The sequence below is a fragment of the Pseudopipra pipra genome, chromosome W (assembly GCF_036250125.1).
Source record: "Pseudopipra pipra isolate bDixPip1 chromosome W, bDixPip1.hap1, whole genome shotgun sequence".
Taxonomy (NCBI): Eukaryota; Metazoa; Chordata; class Aves; order Passeriformes; family Pipridae; genus Pseudopipra; species Pseudopipra pipra.
Genome location: NC_087580.1, coordinates 35660224 through 35678321, shown reverse-complemented (window position 1 = coordinate 35678321; position 18098 = coordinate 35660224). Strand labels below are relative to the sequence as shown.

Below are 18098 nucleotides of genomic sequence, written 5' to 3'. Positions count from 1 at the left end.
TGGTCAGAATCCTTCTTCAGCTGCATGTAATTCACTTTGCCTTCTTTATTTAAAACCTTCTTCTTTCCATTCAAACACTGCAGATATTCACATCTCACCCATAGTACAGGCCCTGGCTGCACAGCTCCTTCAAGTCTGACAGCTGGAACAGGGACAGGCAGTAAGCAGCCACCAGGGGATCATTGCTCTGGACGAGCAGTGGCTTTTGCTCCCAGTACTCCTTGAAAAACACCTCTTCTTTGATGGGGGAGATCAAGCTCCCGAAGAGGCTGTCTGGGTTCTCAAAACTCAGGACTGAGGGAGAACAAGCTGCTTCCAGCTTTGCTCGTTTACACTGTGTCTGTGTTTCTTTTCCCATTTCAGCATGCTTCCCTCCTTTCTTGGGCATGGTTCCTGTTCAAGAGGAGAGAGGACCAAAACAATCAACCAGCAACACAACCTCAAGAGCTCACGGGCCCAGAGCAACAACTCTGACCCTACCCAGTGGGATATCAGAGTATCCCAGGAACAGCTCTGGTTTCAGAGCCTCACTATTTGCTCCAAAGCATTAACAGTTTACAGAAGACAGGGAACATTGTTAGGCCTTCCTGTTGATGCTCTGTAATTACTACATTTACAAGTTTAAAACTTGTAAAATTTACCAGTTTAAGAACTAAAAGGCCAAGATTCTGCTTTCAGTCCTGTCGAGCTGTCAAACTTTGTTTATGTAGAACAAAAAGAATTCTTTCATACAAGCACAGACATTTCATTTTAAAGCTGGAAGTCATTTACTTGGTTTTTCCCAGGCAGATAGTATGATTGTGTACCATTATGCAAAAATAGAGAAGTTGATCTACAAATGGTTTGGCTGCCAAATTCTCAGGAAAGTTAAGGGGAAAATCAAGTAACGGTAGGTAACTGTGCAAGTCTGGAAAGCAAACACCTGAGAAGTTTGAACGTGCTGATGCCATAATTTCTAAGTAAAAATGACAGCTCTACTCCCTACACCCATTTGATAGGAAATGCTATCAATTTGTTGAGATACTTTTATTTACACAGATCCCGTATTTTGAAACTTAAACTCCAGTTCTGGTATTTACATGCAGCACTAAGTTCTTCTGTGCAGCAGCACACCCGTGCTGGCCCACTAACTCCTGGGCAGTGTTTCATCAGCAGCTCCTGCACAGCCTGTCCCTCAACAGTAACCGAGGGTCACCTCAGCCCTGCAGGAGGGAATTCACATCACCTCCTTCCTGAGAGAATGAACATTCCCAACTGCAGCACGAGGCAAGGGAATGCGTAAAAAATTAAAGACTGAAAATCAGTCCCTGACTGACAGCAAGATCTGAAGATGCTGCTGAAGGCACCAAGATTTAAAGCTGAATCCCCAAATGACAGCAACACAAATGCAACCAAGCCTGGATTAAGAGTTTTGAATTCCAGACCTAAATCCATTGTACCAACCTCTCAGCTCATTCACACTGATTTAAAGAAGTTACATTCAGATATTTACTATTCATAGAACGCAGCTTCATTTACAACACGTGCTGTTCTGTAGCGTTCTGCTGGTTATTACAGCTGTTCCAAGCCCCCTGCCATGGGCAGGGATACCTTCCACAAGATCTAGTTGCTCAAAACCCCATCCAACAGGATCCAACCAGGCCTTGAGCACTGCCAGGGATGGGGCATCCACAGCTTCTCGGGGCAACCTGAGCCAATGCCTCACCACCCTCCAGCAGAAAAAAATTCTCCCTTACATTTAGTCTAAACCTAAACCGTTCAGCTTAAACCCATTGCCCCTTGTCCTGCAGCTACAGGCCCTCATAAAAAGTCCCTCTCCATCTTTCTTGCACCACTCAAGTCCTGACAGGCTGCAAGGAGGTCTCCACAGAGACTTCTCCAGACTGAGCCATCCCAACTCTCCCAGCCTGTCTCCGCAGCTGCTCCATCCCTCTCATCATCTTCCTGGCCTTCCCTGGACTTGATCCAACAGGTCTGTGCCCTTCTCACGCTGGGAGCTCCAGAGCTGGATGCAGCGCTCCAGGTGGAGAATCACCAGAGCTCGGCAGAGGGGCAGAACCCCCTCCCTCACCCACGGCCCGCTGAATGGGATGCAGGATACGCCCGGATTTCTGGGCTGGGAGCTCAGCGCCAGCTCAGCCCCAACTTTCCATCCACCAGCACCCCCAATTCCTTCCGTGCCGGGCTGGAGGACAAACCCCAGCGCAGAACCCCACACGGGAGCAGCTGCTCCCCGCCAGGGCTGTTCCCTCCCACACCACGGCAGCTCCCTGGGAAGCGGCGGGAATAGCGCCGGGCACAGCGGGAATACCGCCGGGCATAGCGGGAATCCCGCCGGGTACAGCGGGAATAGCGCCGGGCACAGCGGGAACACCGCCGGGCACAGCGGGAATACCGCCGGGCACAGCGGGAATACCGCCGGGCAGAGCGGGAATAGCGCCGGGCACAGCGGGAATACCGCCGGGCACAGCGGGAATACCGCCGGGCACAGCGGCTCCGAGGACACGCGGTGTCCCCGCTCCCCCCTCCCGGCTCCCGCCGCCTCCATCCAGCCCCTTCCCGTCCCGCGGCCCCGCACTCACCCGGGCAGGAGGGAGGATCGCGTGGGATCGGGGCGGGCCGGGATGGATCGGGGCGGGCAGGGGAGGCGAGGCCAGGCAGGATGTGCCGGCTGGAAGCGGGAGGCGGTCCTGCCGCGCTGGGAGTCACGGGAGGAGCCGCTTCCGGGCGGCCAGTAGGAAATCCGGCGGCATTCCAGTGTCATTCCAGTGTGTATTCCAGTGGGAACGCAGCAGCACTAAGGTTAATCAATCTGCTTCATACAACGGTGCCTGGGCTTCAGCTGCGTTATTTATTTTTTTTTCCTGGACCAAAAATCTTCTTCTAGAGTCTCCCTGAGTCTCCCTCAAAGAAAACTTTGGAATCCTCACCGAGCACGTGAAAACTTCCAGAAATATTTTTAGATGCCTGTTAATGGTTTGGTTTACGTTGGCTAATGATGTCAGAAACAAAAGAAAATGTTAGGTAGGCTTTGCTGAAGCTTTGTTCTTGTGTACTGGCTTGAAGGATACGAAGCAGAACTAGCAGAAATAAAAAAGGTGGATTTTGGAAACCTCAGCAGCTTACAGTGCACGGCTGATGTTGGTACAAAGTTACACTGCCATAAGTGTAACTAGAAGGAGCTTTCAATGGCAGGTAAGAGAGGGGACTGTGTCCTGTCAACAACTTAAGGAGGGAGAATAACAGAGCCTTGCACATCTCCAACACCAGTTCAAATCCTTCCCTTTACGGAAAGTGGTTTTCAGTCTTGTTCCTCCTCACAGTGTGGTTGTTACACAGTCATAACTTCTGCTTCCCTGGCACTAGCTGGATCCTTTGGAACAAATGTCCTGATTCCAGTGGGTTCTGCATTCATGGATGCATCCAGCAAATTCCTGTGTGCTGAGCAGAGAAAGTGGCAAAGTATAATATATAGAAAAGGGGGATGGAGGAGAGAAAAAGGCAAACACTGCTCTAAAGTCCTTGTTCCTTTACCACCTGGACCGCTCTGTCGCCAGCTGACCAAAATATCCTGGTCACTTGAACATGAAATAAGGATTAATCAGCATGTGGCTGGGTTACCAGCAGAGAGATTTTGCCAGGGGTGAACCTACAGCTGTCCTAATTGTAGAAATGTGTACAAATTAGATAAAAAAATTTAAGTTTCTCTAGAAAACTTGTTTTTTCATAGGCCTGTGAGCTTCAAAGAAAAAGAAGACAATCTCCACTTTCTAATTCTGAGTTCACTACATCCCTCAACATCCAGGACATTTTGCAAAATGTATTAAACTTCAAATATTTTAATGTAAATGCTCACCAATAGTTGGGATATTCAAAGTGAAAAATAGGTCACTGTCATGAAATTCTCTTTATTTCTTTCATGAGAATTAGCAAGCTTTGAAGAAGGAAGTAGTTCTCCAGACTTAAAAGGTTGCATCACCTAAATTAACACTCACAGGATGTTTTCTCACTACAGATGGGCGTACCAGCAGATGCTAAAAATAGAGAGGCCACATCCTGCACCTCAGCTGGTCACAGACACCATTAAAAGATGTTATTTCTGTTCCAAAACTCCACAAAGTACCTCAGCCTAACTGCCTGAACACCATCAGGGTGAATACTCAAACAAATACACATTTACATAATGGCTGTGGTGTTTTTAATTTGCTGTGGGACATAAACCCCACACATCTGACCGGTGGTGCTGGACAAGATCGTCCAGTGACGAAGGCAAGTGCTTCCAACTCCAGGGCTGTCTCTTGAGCCGCCTCTAGAGTAGAATATCAGGGAATATCTCCGCATCTCTGTTCCTTCCTGCGATAGCCTCCATCCCTTCCCCAAGCTCTGGCAGTCCTGGTGGACTGCAGGCAGATTAGCCTCTGCCTGAGGGACAAAATCCAGCCTATACGGCAAGGACTTCAAGTATTTCAGTTTTGAGCCAGTAGGGCACTGCAGTACTGTTGTGTAAACACTAAATAAGGAGAAGGGGAAGGAAGAAAATAGAAACTTTTTTTTTTTTGGTTGCAAATAGGTTTTTTTCACGTGGGGTGAGGGTGGATATTTGGGAAAGGTTCTTCCCTCCGAGGGTGGTTGGCACTGGACCAGGCTCCCCAGGGCAGTGGTCACAGCACCAAGGCTGGCAGAGTTCAGGCACACGGTGTGACTCTTGGGGTCGGTGCTGTGCCGGGCAAAGGCTTGCACTCGACGCTCCTCGTGGGTCCCTTCCACCTCAGCCTGTTCTGTGATGGTGCGATGAGTTCCCTCTCTTTCAACACTTTTGTTCTTTTCAGGGCTCCTCGCTGCCCGGGGCCCGAAGCCCGCCTTCCGCGCGCCTGCTTCCCTGCCCGTTGTGGCGGCCGCAGCCAGGCGCTGAGTGCCCGCTCCCGGGCGGGCACGGCCGCTCGCTCCAGGAGTGGGGGGGCAGCGCCGGCGCCCCGAGGATTCCCGGGATTCCCTCGGCGGTTTCCAGGCAACGCTCCCCGCGCGCTCCTCGCTCCAGGGCCGAACGTGCGCAGCCAATGGGAGGCGGCGGAGTGGGCGGGGCGAGGCGGGGATTGGGCGGGGCGGGGGCGGGGCCGAGAGGGGCGGTTGGTGGGGTTTGGGTGGGAGCGGGCGGGGCCGGGAGCGGGAGCGCTGCCGCTGAGCGACCCCCGGGCAGCGACCCCCGGGCAGCGACCCCCGGGCAGCGGCCCTCGGGCAGCGGCCCCAAGACCCCCGGCGAGTGGTCCCCGGTGCGCGGCCCCGGGGGAGGGACCCCCCGTGCGCGGCCCCCGGCGAGTGGCCGCTGGTGAGCGACCCCCGGTGAGCGACCCCCAGTAAGTGTCACCCAGTGAGAGACCCGCGGTGAACAAGCCCCGGTAAGTGACCCCCGGGGAGGGACCCCCGGTGAATGACCCGCGGTGAACAACCCCTGGCAAGTGATCGCCGGGGAGGGACCCTTGGCAAGTGACCCCCAGTAAGTGACCCCCGGACAGTCAGCCCCCAGTGAGCGGCCCCCGGGGGTGTCTGTCCGGGGCTGGGCGCGTTCCTTCCCCGTGCAGAGCCGAGCGGGGCCATGGCGGGAGCGGGGCCGGAGCGGAGCCGGCCGGGGGGGCAGAGGGGAGCCCTGAGCCGCCTTCTGCCGAGGGGGCTGCTGGAAAGGAGCCTGCGCTGGGAGGAGCGGGGGACGTGGCCCGAGGCTGAGGCAGGGGAGCTTCAGGTCAGCTCCTGGAGAAAGGTTTCTCCCTGTGTTTTTCGGGGGGGGCTCGGGCACTGCAATGGGTTGCCCAGGCGGAGCCAGCACCCCGGCAGGTGTTTCAGAGGCGCCTGCATCTGGCCATGGCTGACACGCTTTAGTGGTTTGGGGGTTGCTGGGGCAGTGCTGGGCTGACAGTTGGACTTGATGGAATCATGGAACGTGCTGAGTCAGGAGGGTCCCACCGGCACCGTGGAGTCCAGCTCCTGAGTTTTAGGCACCACTAAAGGAACTGAATCTGCATCGAGCTGTTTGGCTCCAAAAACTCTTCTGCCCCTAGTCTACACTGCCAAGTAAAACAAAACAGACCGTGCAAACTAGAGGCCTGTGTTCCCCCCAAAGGGAAGGCAGGCAGTTACAAACCAGGACAGTAAATCAAAGCTCAGAGCTTACATTCATGGTGCCCACAGTTGTATGACACATCAAACCAGTCCGCTGTTCATTACCCGTGTAGAACTCTCATCAGGAACCCCAAACTTTCTTGTGTGTATTTGTATAGATATGTAGAGATATGTGTAGGTAGATAGATATACATACATAGATATGTATAGGTATATATTTGTGTGTATCTCTAAGATTCTGTATCTTTGGATGTGATATTGGCATGCTATTGTTGTGTGGCAACAGGTGGACTTAAATGGTTACAACACTTTAGGAGATCACCTTTCTGCTTGTGGGTTCTATTTTTTAAAGAAGGTAACAAGAAAAGAACTCTTTAGCCAAATATAAGTTAAGACCTTAATCAGAGCAAATGTATTGATTTTTATTTCCAATTGTACAACAAGTCATTCAGCTATTTGCATACTCTAAAGCTGGGTTGGAAACTTCTCCCTCGGAAATAAGACAAACTGTTTTCCGAGGCTGTTACTGAGAGCCATGGCAGAGTTTCCAATAACAACTCCCCATTCTTGAAATGCAAAACCTGAAAAATGAAACAAGCATTAACCTGGAATTCTTGTTGCCAGCACTGATCTGGACAGAAGTTATTAGAGAGTGAAGCAAAGCTAGCACCACAAACAACCTTGGGCTCTGCATTTGTTGGTCATGGCAACAAAGTTTTGCTTTTCAACCCGTCTACTAAGGAAACCTTGGCAGAACTGTGAGCTTATAACACTACTTTTCTTAAGAAGTTAGGAGGCCTTAATCCAGTGTACACAGATGAGACCCTGAAATAGGAGAGAGGCCAGTTGCTGATGATCAGTGCAGATGAGGAATCAGCTCTGCTGAGTAGGCTTCAAGCTTTGTGATTTTTACAAGTGGACTATTTCAAATCTGTTGTAGAAGAAACAGTCTTTTCTGTTTGATCAACTTTCCACTTTCAGAATACTGGAGTTTATCCCTCAAATTCAGCCTGTAGTTTCAAAAGATAAAAATCCTTACAGGAAACCTTTCAGCCTCAGTAGCCAATTGCAACATGCCCAGGGAAGTTCAGCAACAGCACCATTCATTAAATGAACTGTTCTGGACCAGCCATCCCAGAGAGATTGAGCTCCAGTGCTAAACCCCATAGAGTGCCAAGTGCCATAAGAGCTGATTTTTGGCTTCGCTGAGATTCTCTCTGGTTTCCTTTGGTGTAGCTGGCACATCTGGAGCAAAGGGTCTGGGCAAAAGTACATCCTTAGAAGGGTCCAGTACAAATCATGTGACAAGATTAGCGATTTCTCTAATTGAGGAAGTATATTAGATACAGGAATGTATTTTTCTACCTCCTCTTTCCGCACTGCTGCTGTATTCCTTCGTCATGCCCTGTGAGCAGTCCCAGTGTTCTGTGATTGACGCCATAAGGGACTTGCTAACAGGGAACAAACACCTCCGAGACAAAAGGTGCCACCACAGGAAGCTCTTGCTGCCCAAGAAGTGCCCAGGCTGCCACAACGACTGCACCTGAAGCCAAAGGATCCAGACTTTCTTTCCTGGGGGAAAGGCCTGCTGATTCCCTTTTTTCAGCCCTGCGCTGCAATGGACGGTCCCACCTTTTGAAAAATTGAATCCAGTTGAAGATTGCTGCCAGACAAAAGGTGCAACCACACAAAAATCTAACTGCCTAAGAAGTGCCTAGACTGCGCGAACATCTGCACCTCAAAGCCAAAGCTTCCAGACTTTTTTTCCTGGTGGAAAGAGCTGCTGTTCCCTTTTTTCAGCCCTACGCTACAACAGCCTGTCTCACCTCCTGAAAAATTGAATCCAACTGAGGATTCCTGCCAGACAAAAGGAGCAACCAAAGAAAACACTTCCTGCCCAAGAAGTGCCCACACTGCCCCAACAACTACACCTGAATTAAAGGTTCCAGCTTTTTTTCCTGGTGGAAAGAGCTGCTGTTCCCTTTTTTTAGCCCTGCTCTGAAATGGCCGGTCCCACCTATTTAATATTGAATTCAAATGAAGATTCCTGCCAGACAAAAGGTGCAATCACAGAAAGCACTTTCCTGCCCAAGAAGTGCCCAGGCTACCCCAACAACTGCACCTGAAGCCAAAGCTTCCAGACTTTTTTTCCAGGTGAAAAGAGCTGCTGTTCCCTTTTTTCAGCCCTGCGCTGTAATGGCCTGTCCCACCTCCTGGAAAATTGAATCGAACTGAGGATTCCTCCCAGACAAAAGGTGCCACCACAGAAATCTCTTCCTGCCCAAGAAGTGCCCAGGCTGCCCCAACAACTGAACCTCAAAGTCAAACCTTCCATACTATTTTTCCTGAGGGAAAGGGCTGCTAATTCCCTTTTTTTTAGCCCACTACTGAAGAGGTCAAAGTAACACCCAAAATAGACTCCAGATAAAGATTCCTGGCAGACAGAAGTTGCCACCACAGGAAGCTCTTGCTGCCCAAGAAGTGCCCAGGCTGCCCCAACAACTGCACCTCAAAGCCAAATCTTCCAGACTCTTTTTCCTGGTGGAAAGAGCTGCTGTTCCTTTTTTTCTGCCCTGCGCTGCAATGGCCTGTCCCACTTTCTGGAAAATTTACTCCAACTGAAGATTCCTGCCAGACAAAAGGTGCCACCACAGAAAATTCTTGCTGCCCAAGAAGTGCCTAGGCTGCCCCACCAACTACACCTGAAGCCAAAGCTTCCAGACATTTTTTCCTTAGGAAAAGAGCTGCTGTTCCCTTTTTTCTGCCCTGCGCTGCAATGGCCGGTCCAACCTCCTGAAAAATTGAATCCAACTGAAGATTCCTGACAGACAAAAGGTGCCACCACAGAAGGATCTTGTTGCCCAAGAAGTGCCCAGGCTGTCCCAACAACTACACCTCAAAGCCAAAGCTTCCAGACTTTTTTTCCTGGTGGAAAGAGCTGCTGTTCCCTTTTTTCAGGCCTGCGCTGCAATGGCCGGTCCCACCTCCTGAAAAACTGAATCTAAATGTAGATCCTTGCCAGAGAAAATGTGCCACCACAGAAGGATCTTGTTGCCCAAGAAGTGCCCAGGCTGCCCCAACAACTGAACCTCAAAGCCAGATCTTCCAGACTCTTTTTCCTGGTGGAAAGAGCTGCTGTTCCTTTTTTTCTGCCCTGCGCTGCAATGGCCGGTCCCACCTCCTGAAAACTTCAATCCAAATGAAGATTCCTACCAGACAAAAGGTGCCACCACAGAAAGTTCTGCCAGCCCAAGAAGTGCCCAGGCTGCCTTACCATATGAACCTCAAAGTCAAAGCTTCAAGACTTTTTTTCCTGGTGGAAAGAGCTGCTAATTCCCTTTTTTTTGGCCCACTCCTGAATAGGTCAAAGTAACACCCAAAATAGACTCCAGATAAAGATTCCTGACAGACAAATGTCTTACCAGAGAAAGCTCTTTGCTGCCCAAGAAGTGCCCAGGCTGCCCCAACAACTGCACCTCAAAGCCAAAGGATCCAGACTTTTTTTCCTGGCGGAAAGAGCTGCTGTTCCCTATTTTTCACACCTGCGCTGCAATGGCCTGTCCCACCTCCTGAAAAATTGAATCCAACTGAAGATTCCTTCCAGACAAAAGGTGCCACCACAGGAAGCTCATGCTGCCCAAGCAGTCCCCAGCCTGCACGAACTACACCTGAAGCCAAAGCTTCCATCTATTTTTTCCTGGTGGAAGGAGCTGCTGTTCCCTTTTTTCAGCCCTGCGTTGCAATGGCCGGTCCCACCTCCTGAAAAATTGAATCCAAATGAAGATTCCTGCCAGACAAAAGGTGCCACCACAGAAAGTTCTGCCAGCCCAAGAAGTGCCCAGGCTGCCCCAACAACTACACCTCAAAGCCAAAGGATCCAGACTTTTTTCCTGGTGGAAAGAGCTGCTGTTCCCTTTTTTCCGCCCTGCGTTGCAATGGCCTGTCGCACCTCCTGAAAAATTTACTCCAATTGAAGATTCCTGCCGGACAAAAGGTGCCAACACAGAAAACTCTTCCTGCCCAAGAAGTGCCCAGGCTGCCCCAACAACTGCACCTCAAAGCCAAAGCTTCCAGACTTTTTTTCCTGGTGGAAAGAGCTGCTGTTCCCTTTTTTCAGCCCTGTGCTGCAATGGCCTGTCCCACTTTCTGGAAAATTGAATCCAAATAAAGATTCCTGCCAGACAAAAGGTGCCACCACAGAAAATTCTTGCTGCCCAAGAAGTGCCTAGGCTGCCCCACTAACTACACCTGAAGCCAAAGCTTCCAGACATTTTTTCCTTAGGGAAAAGAGCTGCTGTTCCCTTTTTTCTGCCCTGCGCTGCAATGGCCGGTCCCACCTCCTGAAAAATTGAATCCAACTGAAGATTCCTGCCAGACAAAAGGTGCCACCAAAGAAAACACTTCCTGCCCAAGAAGTGCCCAGGCTACCCCAACAACTACACCTGAAGCCAAAGCTTCCAGACTTTTTTTCCTGGTGGAAAAAACTGCTGTTCCCTTTTTTCAGCCCTGTACTGCAACGGCCTGTCCCACCTTCTGGAAAATTGAATCCACCTGAAGATTCCTGCCAGACAAACGTTGCCACCACAGGAAGCTCTTCCTGCCCAAGAAGTGCCCAGGCTGCCCCAACTGCACCTCAAAGCCAAAGCTTCCAGAGTTTTTTTCCTGATTGAAGCGCTGCTGTTTCTCTTTTGTTTTGCCCTGTGCTCCAATGGCCGGTCCCACATCCTGAAAAACTGAATCTAAATGAAGATCCCTGCCAGAGAAAATGTGCCACCACAGAAAGGTCTTCCTGCCCAAGAAGTGCCCAGGCTGCGCAAAAACTGCACCTCAAAGCCAAAGCTTCCAGACATTTTTTCCTGGTGGAAAGAGCTGCTGTTCCTTTTTTTCTGCCCTGCGCTGCAATGGCCGGTCCCACCTCCTGAAAACTTCAATCCAAATGAAGATTCCTGCCAGACAAAAGGTGCCACCAGAGAAAGTCTTGCTGCCCAAGAAGTGCCCAGGCTGCCCCACCAAATGAACCTCAAAGTCAAACCTTCCAGACTTTTTTTTCCTGATGGAAAGAGCTGCTAATTGCCTTTTTTTTGGCCCACTCCTGAATCGGTCAAAGTAACACCCAAAATAGACTCCAGATAAAGATTCCTGCCAGACAAAAGGTGCCAGCACAGGAAGCTCTTGCTGCCCAAGAAGTGCCCAGGCTGCCCCAACAACTGCACCTCAAAGCCAAAGCTTCCAGACTTTTTTCCTGGTGGAAAGAGCTGCTGTTCCCTTTTTTTCAGCCCTGCTCTGCAATGGCCGATCCCACCTCCTGGAAAATTGAATCCAACTGAAGATTCCTGCCAGACAAAAGGTGCCACCACAGAAAGTTCTTGCTGCCCCAGAAGAGCTCTGGCTGCCCCAACAACTGCACCTGAAGCCAAAGCTTCCAGACTTTTTTTCCTGCTGGAAAGAGCTGCTGTTCCCTTTTTCTGAGCCCTTTGATTCAATCGCCGGTCCCACCTCCTCAAAAATTGAATCCTACTGAAGATTCCTGCCAGACAAAAGGTGCCACCACAGAAAGTTCTTGCTGCCCAAGAAGTGCCCAGGCTGCCCCATCAACTGCACCTGAATCCAGAGGATCCAGACTTTTTTTCCTGATGGAAAGAGCTGCTGTTCCCTTTTTTCTGCCCTGCGCTGCAATGGCCGGTCCCACTGAAACAGGAGGCCAGGCCCAAAAGAGTTACGTAAGAAATTTGGGCCTGCTAACAAGCTACCAACATCCAAGATGATCTGTGCTCGTTCTTTTCTACTTACTGGACCAAAGCTTCAGAGAATAGTACAAGAACATGTAATAGGACTAGAAGCAATAAATTAGAAATATAAACATGATCAGGTAGACATTTGAATAGGAGAAACAGGCCTGGAGCCAGGGCTTTTTCCAGGCTTCAGTGAGCGGGTCAAGAACAATGGAAGAGAAGAAGGGTCAGGCTGAAGAAGATGAGTTTAAGCCCCCAGACCCCCCAAAATTGAGGACCAAGAGAAGCACCGCCCCAAACCCCGCCTGAGCTCCAACTATACTCCACCTATTATTAATATGCATTGATAGATGTTGTAATCACTTGAATATGCATTTAATCACATCTGAAGATTGTATAAAAATGCTGATTTTGTGTGAAGCCTTTGAGCAAGTTTGTCCAGCGTGAGCTGGCTTGCTCCCAGCATCCAATAAACAAATACCTTGCTGTTTAGAGATAAAAAAAATCTCTGAGCAGTTTCTCGGACCGATTTTTCGGATTCACTTGGCGACCTGCAGCAGCACACCTTCTCCACCCGGCTGCGGAATCCCCCGGAGGACGGGACCCCCTTGGGCGCCCTCGGGTAAGTCTTTCTACCCGAAGGGGCTCCCTTCTTCGGTGGCTTCTTGCGGGGGCTGGACAAGAACACTGCCTGTTGATAAAAGGTATTTGTATCTGGTTTCTGGTTTTGTTTGTTCTGGTTCTGGATACCCGTGAGTCGAGGCGGGACGCCGTCTCACAGGGGACACGGGAGAGGACGCTCTCCCGGGGGAATATCCCCTCTGGTCTGGTCTGGTCTGGTTTTGTTTGTATTTGGCCAAGTATTGTTATTGTGTACCTGATATATCTTGCTTACCTTGAAACATCCAGGAGCACATAGTTAAAGGTATTATCATGCTAAGAGTTGCCATATGAGAGGTAGTGCTGAAGAGTTAACTATAAGCACATCACTTTGGATAAGACCTAGAATTAAGATTTGTCAGTTTTGCAACTGTTAGTTATATGTATGAGCCTTGTGTAACAGATGTAAGGTTTGCCTCCCCGACAGACAAGGTTGGGTAGAACCAGTGTGCATATTGCAGAAAAGAGGGACACTGGAAGCAAGAATGCCCTGAATTAACAGGTGGAAATACAGGCACAGGAGAGGCTGTTGTTGCTTACAGAGTACTGAGTGAAGGGGGGGCCGGCAGGCCAGTGCTAGGGGACCTGCTGGTAAAAATTAAACTAGGGGAAGAAAAAGAAGAATTAGATTTTCTAATTGATACCAGGGCTACATTTTCTGTTTTGAATTAATACCTAAAAGTGATAAATATGTTTAAGTCGTGGGTGCCACTGGCCAATCAGAAAAGCTTTCTTTTGAAACCCCTAAAGTTCAAAATTGGAAAACAAATGGGAGTGCATCAGTTTTGGTATTTACCAAATTTATCCAAACTGGTATTGGGCAGAGACCTACTAGAAAATCTGGGAGCTGTAATAGAATTCAAACAAGGTAAAATTGAACTTAAGGTAAAGGAAGAACAATTAATAGCAGCTCTGAGTTTAGCAATGAGCTATGTGGAGCCAAGCCAGGGTAATTCAAATGTCAATCAAATTTTAGATCAGGTATACCCAGGAGTTTGGGCTACTGAAACACCAGGAAAGTCAAAAAGAGCAGCTCCCATTGAAATAGAATTACAGACAGGAGCAAACCCAGTAGTTAGGAAGCAATATGCACTGAAGCTGGAAGATAGAAGAGGAATTGAGCCAATAATAGACAACTTTTTGAAATTAAGGTTTTGTAGAGTGCGAATCAGATTGCAACACCCCAATTTTACCAGTCAAAAAGACAAATGGAACACATAGGTTGGCTCAGGATTTAAGAGCAGTAAATAAAATAGCTAAAGCATACATGCAGCTGTTGCAAACCTATATACCTTATTAACAATATTAAAAGAAAGTGTAATTTGGTTCACAGTATTAGACTTAAGAGATGCCTTTTTCTGCCTTCCCTTAACACAGGAAAGTCAAAGGATATTTGCCTTCAAGTGGGAAAATCCCACCACAGGAAGGAAAACTCATCTCATTTGGACAGTGTTACCTTAAGGGTTAGAAAATATTCCCACAATTTTGGGAATTAATTAGCTAAAGAATTGGAACAATGGCAGTCACCACCAGGAAAGGGTGTACTTTTATAACATGTGAATGATCTATTGATTGTTACTGAAAAACAAGGAGAATGTGTTCATTGGACAGTACCAAATATGCCTTTGGCATAGTTCACACTCATGGAGCAATTTGGAAAAAGAGGACTTTTAACTCTTCAAGGAAAAGTTGTGGAATATACTGAAGAAACTCTATGATTATTAGAAGCTGTACAACTCCCCTCTCAGGTGGCAATTATGCACTGCCAAGGACACCTGAAAGGTAACACTGTCCTGGACATAAGAAACAGAAAAGCTGATGCAGAAGCTGAATTAGCTGCTGCAAGAAGTAAAGAACTATCAGTAGCAGCTTTAGTGCTAGAAGAACCAGACACAGATCAACAGGTAGAATATCAAGAAACAGATTATAAGTGGATACATGAAAATGAAGGTAAGGTGTTAGACAATGGGTAAGGTTAACTAAAAACAGGTCAGTTAATACTGTTAGAAAAATTAGTGTGGCAATTTGTAAAAGTAAAACATGATAAAACTATTGGGGCTTAGACTCACTCTATTAGCATTTAAGGACTAGAGTAGCAGGACCAAATTTATTTATCACAATAGAGCAAGTCACATCCCAATGTGAACTTTGTCTTTAATACTGGAACAAAAATACACCAAAGGGCAATAAGTAAAGGGCATTTCCCAGGTGAAATTTGGCAAATTAATTTCTCTGAGCTCCCAAGAAAAGGGGGGGGAGGGTCCTGTTATCTCTTATTTTTGACTGACACATTTTCTGGATGGCCTGAAGCTTTCCCATGTAGAAAAAAAATGAATCAAAAGGAGTGGTTAAAGTCTTGTTGAATGAGATTATACCACGGTTTGGAATGCCTAAGAGCATCTCTTCAGATAGAGGTTCACACTTTTGTGCATGAATTGTACAAGCAATAAGTAAAGCACTAAAAATCAATTGGCAACTGCATATGCCCTACAGACTCCAAGCAAATGGGCAAGTAGAAAAGATGAATCTAAAATATGTCAAGAAACAAATTTTCATTGGTATCAAGCTTTACCTGTTGCTTTAATCAGGCTAAGGGTCAAGTCAAGATCAAAAGGGAAACTGAGTCCATCTGAAATTCTATTGGGCAGACCCTACATGATGCAAGCTGTGAATAGTGAAGCTGTAGATCAAATCAGTAATCAATATGTGTGTGATCATGTTATGGCTGTAGGAAAACAATTGCAGAAAAATGCTACAGTGGTGTTAGAACACCAACCCAAGCAGCCTGATTGTAAGTTACATCCCTTCAACCCTGGTGATCAGGTATATGTTAAGAATCTTTCAGGAGATCCACCACGAGAGAAGTGGGATGGACCCCAGCAGGTGCTGATGACCACCTCCACAGTGATCTGGGTGAAAGAGAAACCCACGTGGATCTACTACTCTGGAGTCAAGAGGGTTCCAGAGGAAGCATGGACCTCGGGAGAGGAATCATCTACTATCAGGCCTCCTCAATGCTGATCTTTGGACTGATAAGTACATTAGTGTTAAATCAAACTCTTCCCCAAAAATTATTATGGTCTCAGGCCTATGATGGGAATTCTAGTCTATGATTTGCTATAAATACAGATATTCTGAATTCATCTGAACTGAACCAATACAATGCATCTGTTATAGTCCTCCAAGGAACAAGGGTACTGAATAATTGGTAAAATCCTGGTACCCCATACAATGCAAGTGTTGTAATAGGCACAGATTAGATGGTCACCCAAAATTGACGTTACTGTGAAATGTAATTAGTGGCTGATCAGTGTTGGCACACCTTCACTCTAGATAAATCAGTTTCTGTGATGTGTCAGTGGACATTCAGGGAAGGAAATATAACCAGGAGATTTCCAACCAGCAAATCTCCTACCACCCCATTGACTAAGACCACCACCAGTTCTACAACTCCTTCTTTAGCCTGTGAGAGTGTCCACAATTTAACTTATGCTGGACCTTACATGATTAGACACTCAAATGAGCAGAAGCTGTTGTTAGATCCCACATATTCACTGAAGAGGGTTCGAATAAACCTTCAAGTAAACATATCAAACATACAAAAAGATTGTCAGCCCTGTATTCAACAAAGCCTTAAAGGCTGGCATGCATAGATGATGGCCAGATCCCCTCGTACCTGAATTCAAAGAAATGTAACTGGATGGTTTGGCACAGGATTAAGTGTATTAAACACCATAGATCAAGAAGTATTAGTGAATAAACTAAGTGCTGTCACATCTGATCTAGGAAAATTCAAAGTCCCTTTAAGATCATCTTTGCTCACTTTGGCAGAAACACAGTCATTGGCAGTTAAATTGTTAACATTAGTAGCCAACCACACTGCAAAAGATTTCACCAAAATTATCGACTATGCTGGTGTCATCCATAAAAGGTTTGCACTTGCAATACAATGTCTCCAAACTCAACAGTGGGTACAATCTGTAGCTGCAGGAATATTAAGAGAAGGAACTTCAGGAATATTGCCACAAGAAGTAAGAGAAATAATAGCTAGGAATAGTTCCACTACACAATTTGAGAAAGATTACCAAGCGTGGTGGCAGTTAGGGAACTGCACTTACAACCCTCAACATGAACAAATTGAAGCTTATGTACTCACTATCAGTGCAGCCAAAGAAAAGACCATCTTTCCTATCCTGACATTAGGAGCCATACACCAAAATGTAATTGTCAGACCCATTGACCATAATGTTTGAGCAAGTTATAATCACACCAAGAAAAAGTGGCAGCCAGTCAGTCCTGAGGCATGTATTCCTAGAGGACAATTAGGATATATCTGTGAAAATGCTGTCGTAGAAAATGAAGATTTATGCTTAGATACTGAAGATAGTGTGTGTACCTTTGAAATGCTTCCCCATGCTAAAACCCAATCACAAGTCTATTACGTAGGAAATGGTTGTGCATGTGTTAGAATCTTTTGTGTTAATTTTGCCATAGATACTTGTCATGAAGTAGTGAGTGGTACTAATTTTTTTGTTTTACTAAAATAATAGGCTGTGACTTTGATTATATCATTCTAGTGACTACTAGACAATTGATTGAAGCTGATTATACAACGTATCACGATGTGCTAAAATTGCAGACAGGAATGAACATTAATCTTCTAAAGCAATGCTTAAACATCCTGATATAGAAGAACTGGTCCAGGAAGTAAACAGAACGACTAAACGAATGCTCTGCAAGTGGAACACAACACTGAGAATATAAAAACTGTCTTAACCAAAGTGGAAAAAGTGGGAGAACATCACTGGTTGGATATCTTTACTGGATACTCCCCCACGGCATCACAAGTGTTCCACTATTTGATACATTCAATATTGGTTTTAGGAGCTAGCATGATTATACTGCTGATCCTAATTATTTGGCTATGGTACAAATCAAGCATCATGGTTAGAAAGATGCAGATAATGTGGGCTGTGATGCACACCTACCAAAATCCATTAGAGCTTGACGAAGGAATTTGTAAATTCTAAACAGAAAGGGGGGAATGATATAGGAGGCTAGGCCCCAAAGAGTTAACTAAGAGATTTGGGTCTGCAAACAAGTTACCAATATTAAAACGATCTGTACCCGTTCTGTTCTACTTACTGGACCAAAGCTTAAGAGAATAGTACAAGAACATGTAATAGGCCTAGAAGCAATAAATTAGAAGTATAACAGGATCAGGTAGACATTTGAATAGGAGAAATAGGCCTGGAGCCAGGGCCTTTTCCAAGCTTCAGTGAGCGGGTCAAGAACAATGGAAAGGAAGAAGGATCAAGCTGAGGAAGAGGAGTTAGAGACCCCTGCCCTATGGATGAAGATGGGAACTACCCTCCGAAATGGGGAGCCAAGAGAAGCACCACCCCAAGCCCTGCCTGAGCTCCACCTATACTCCGCCTATTATTAATATGCATTGATAGATGTTGTAATCACTTGAATATGCATTTAATCATATCTGAAAATTGTATAAAAGTGTTGATTTTCTGAGGAGCCGGCGAGCAAGTGTTGAATTGCCAGGCCTGCCATGGTGAGTCTGATGTTTTCTGTCTCGCC

General features: G+C 47.1%; 1 pseudogene; it reads left to right on the top strand.

Annotated features, from left to right (window-relative positions):
• The window catches only part of LOC135405245 (zinc finger protein 721-like), a 250874-nt pseudogene that overhangs the window by 211521 nt on the left and 21255 nt on the right, over window positions 1–18098 (top strand).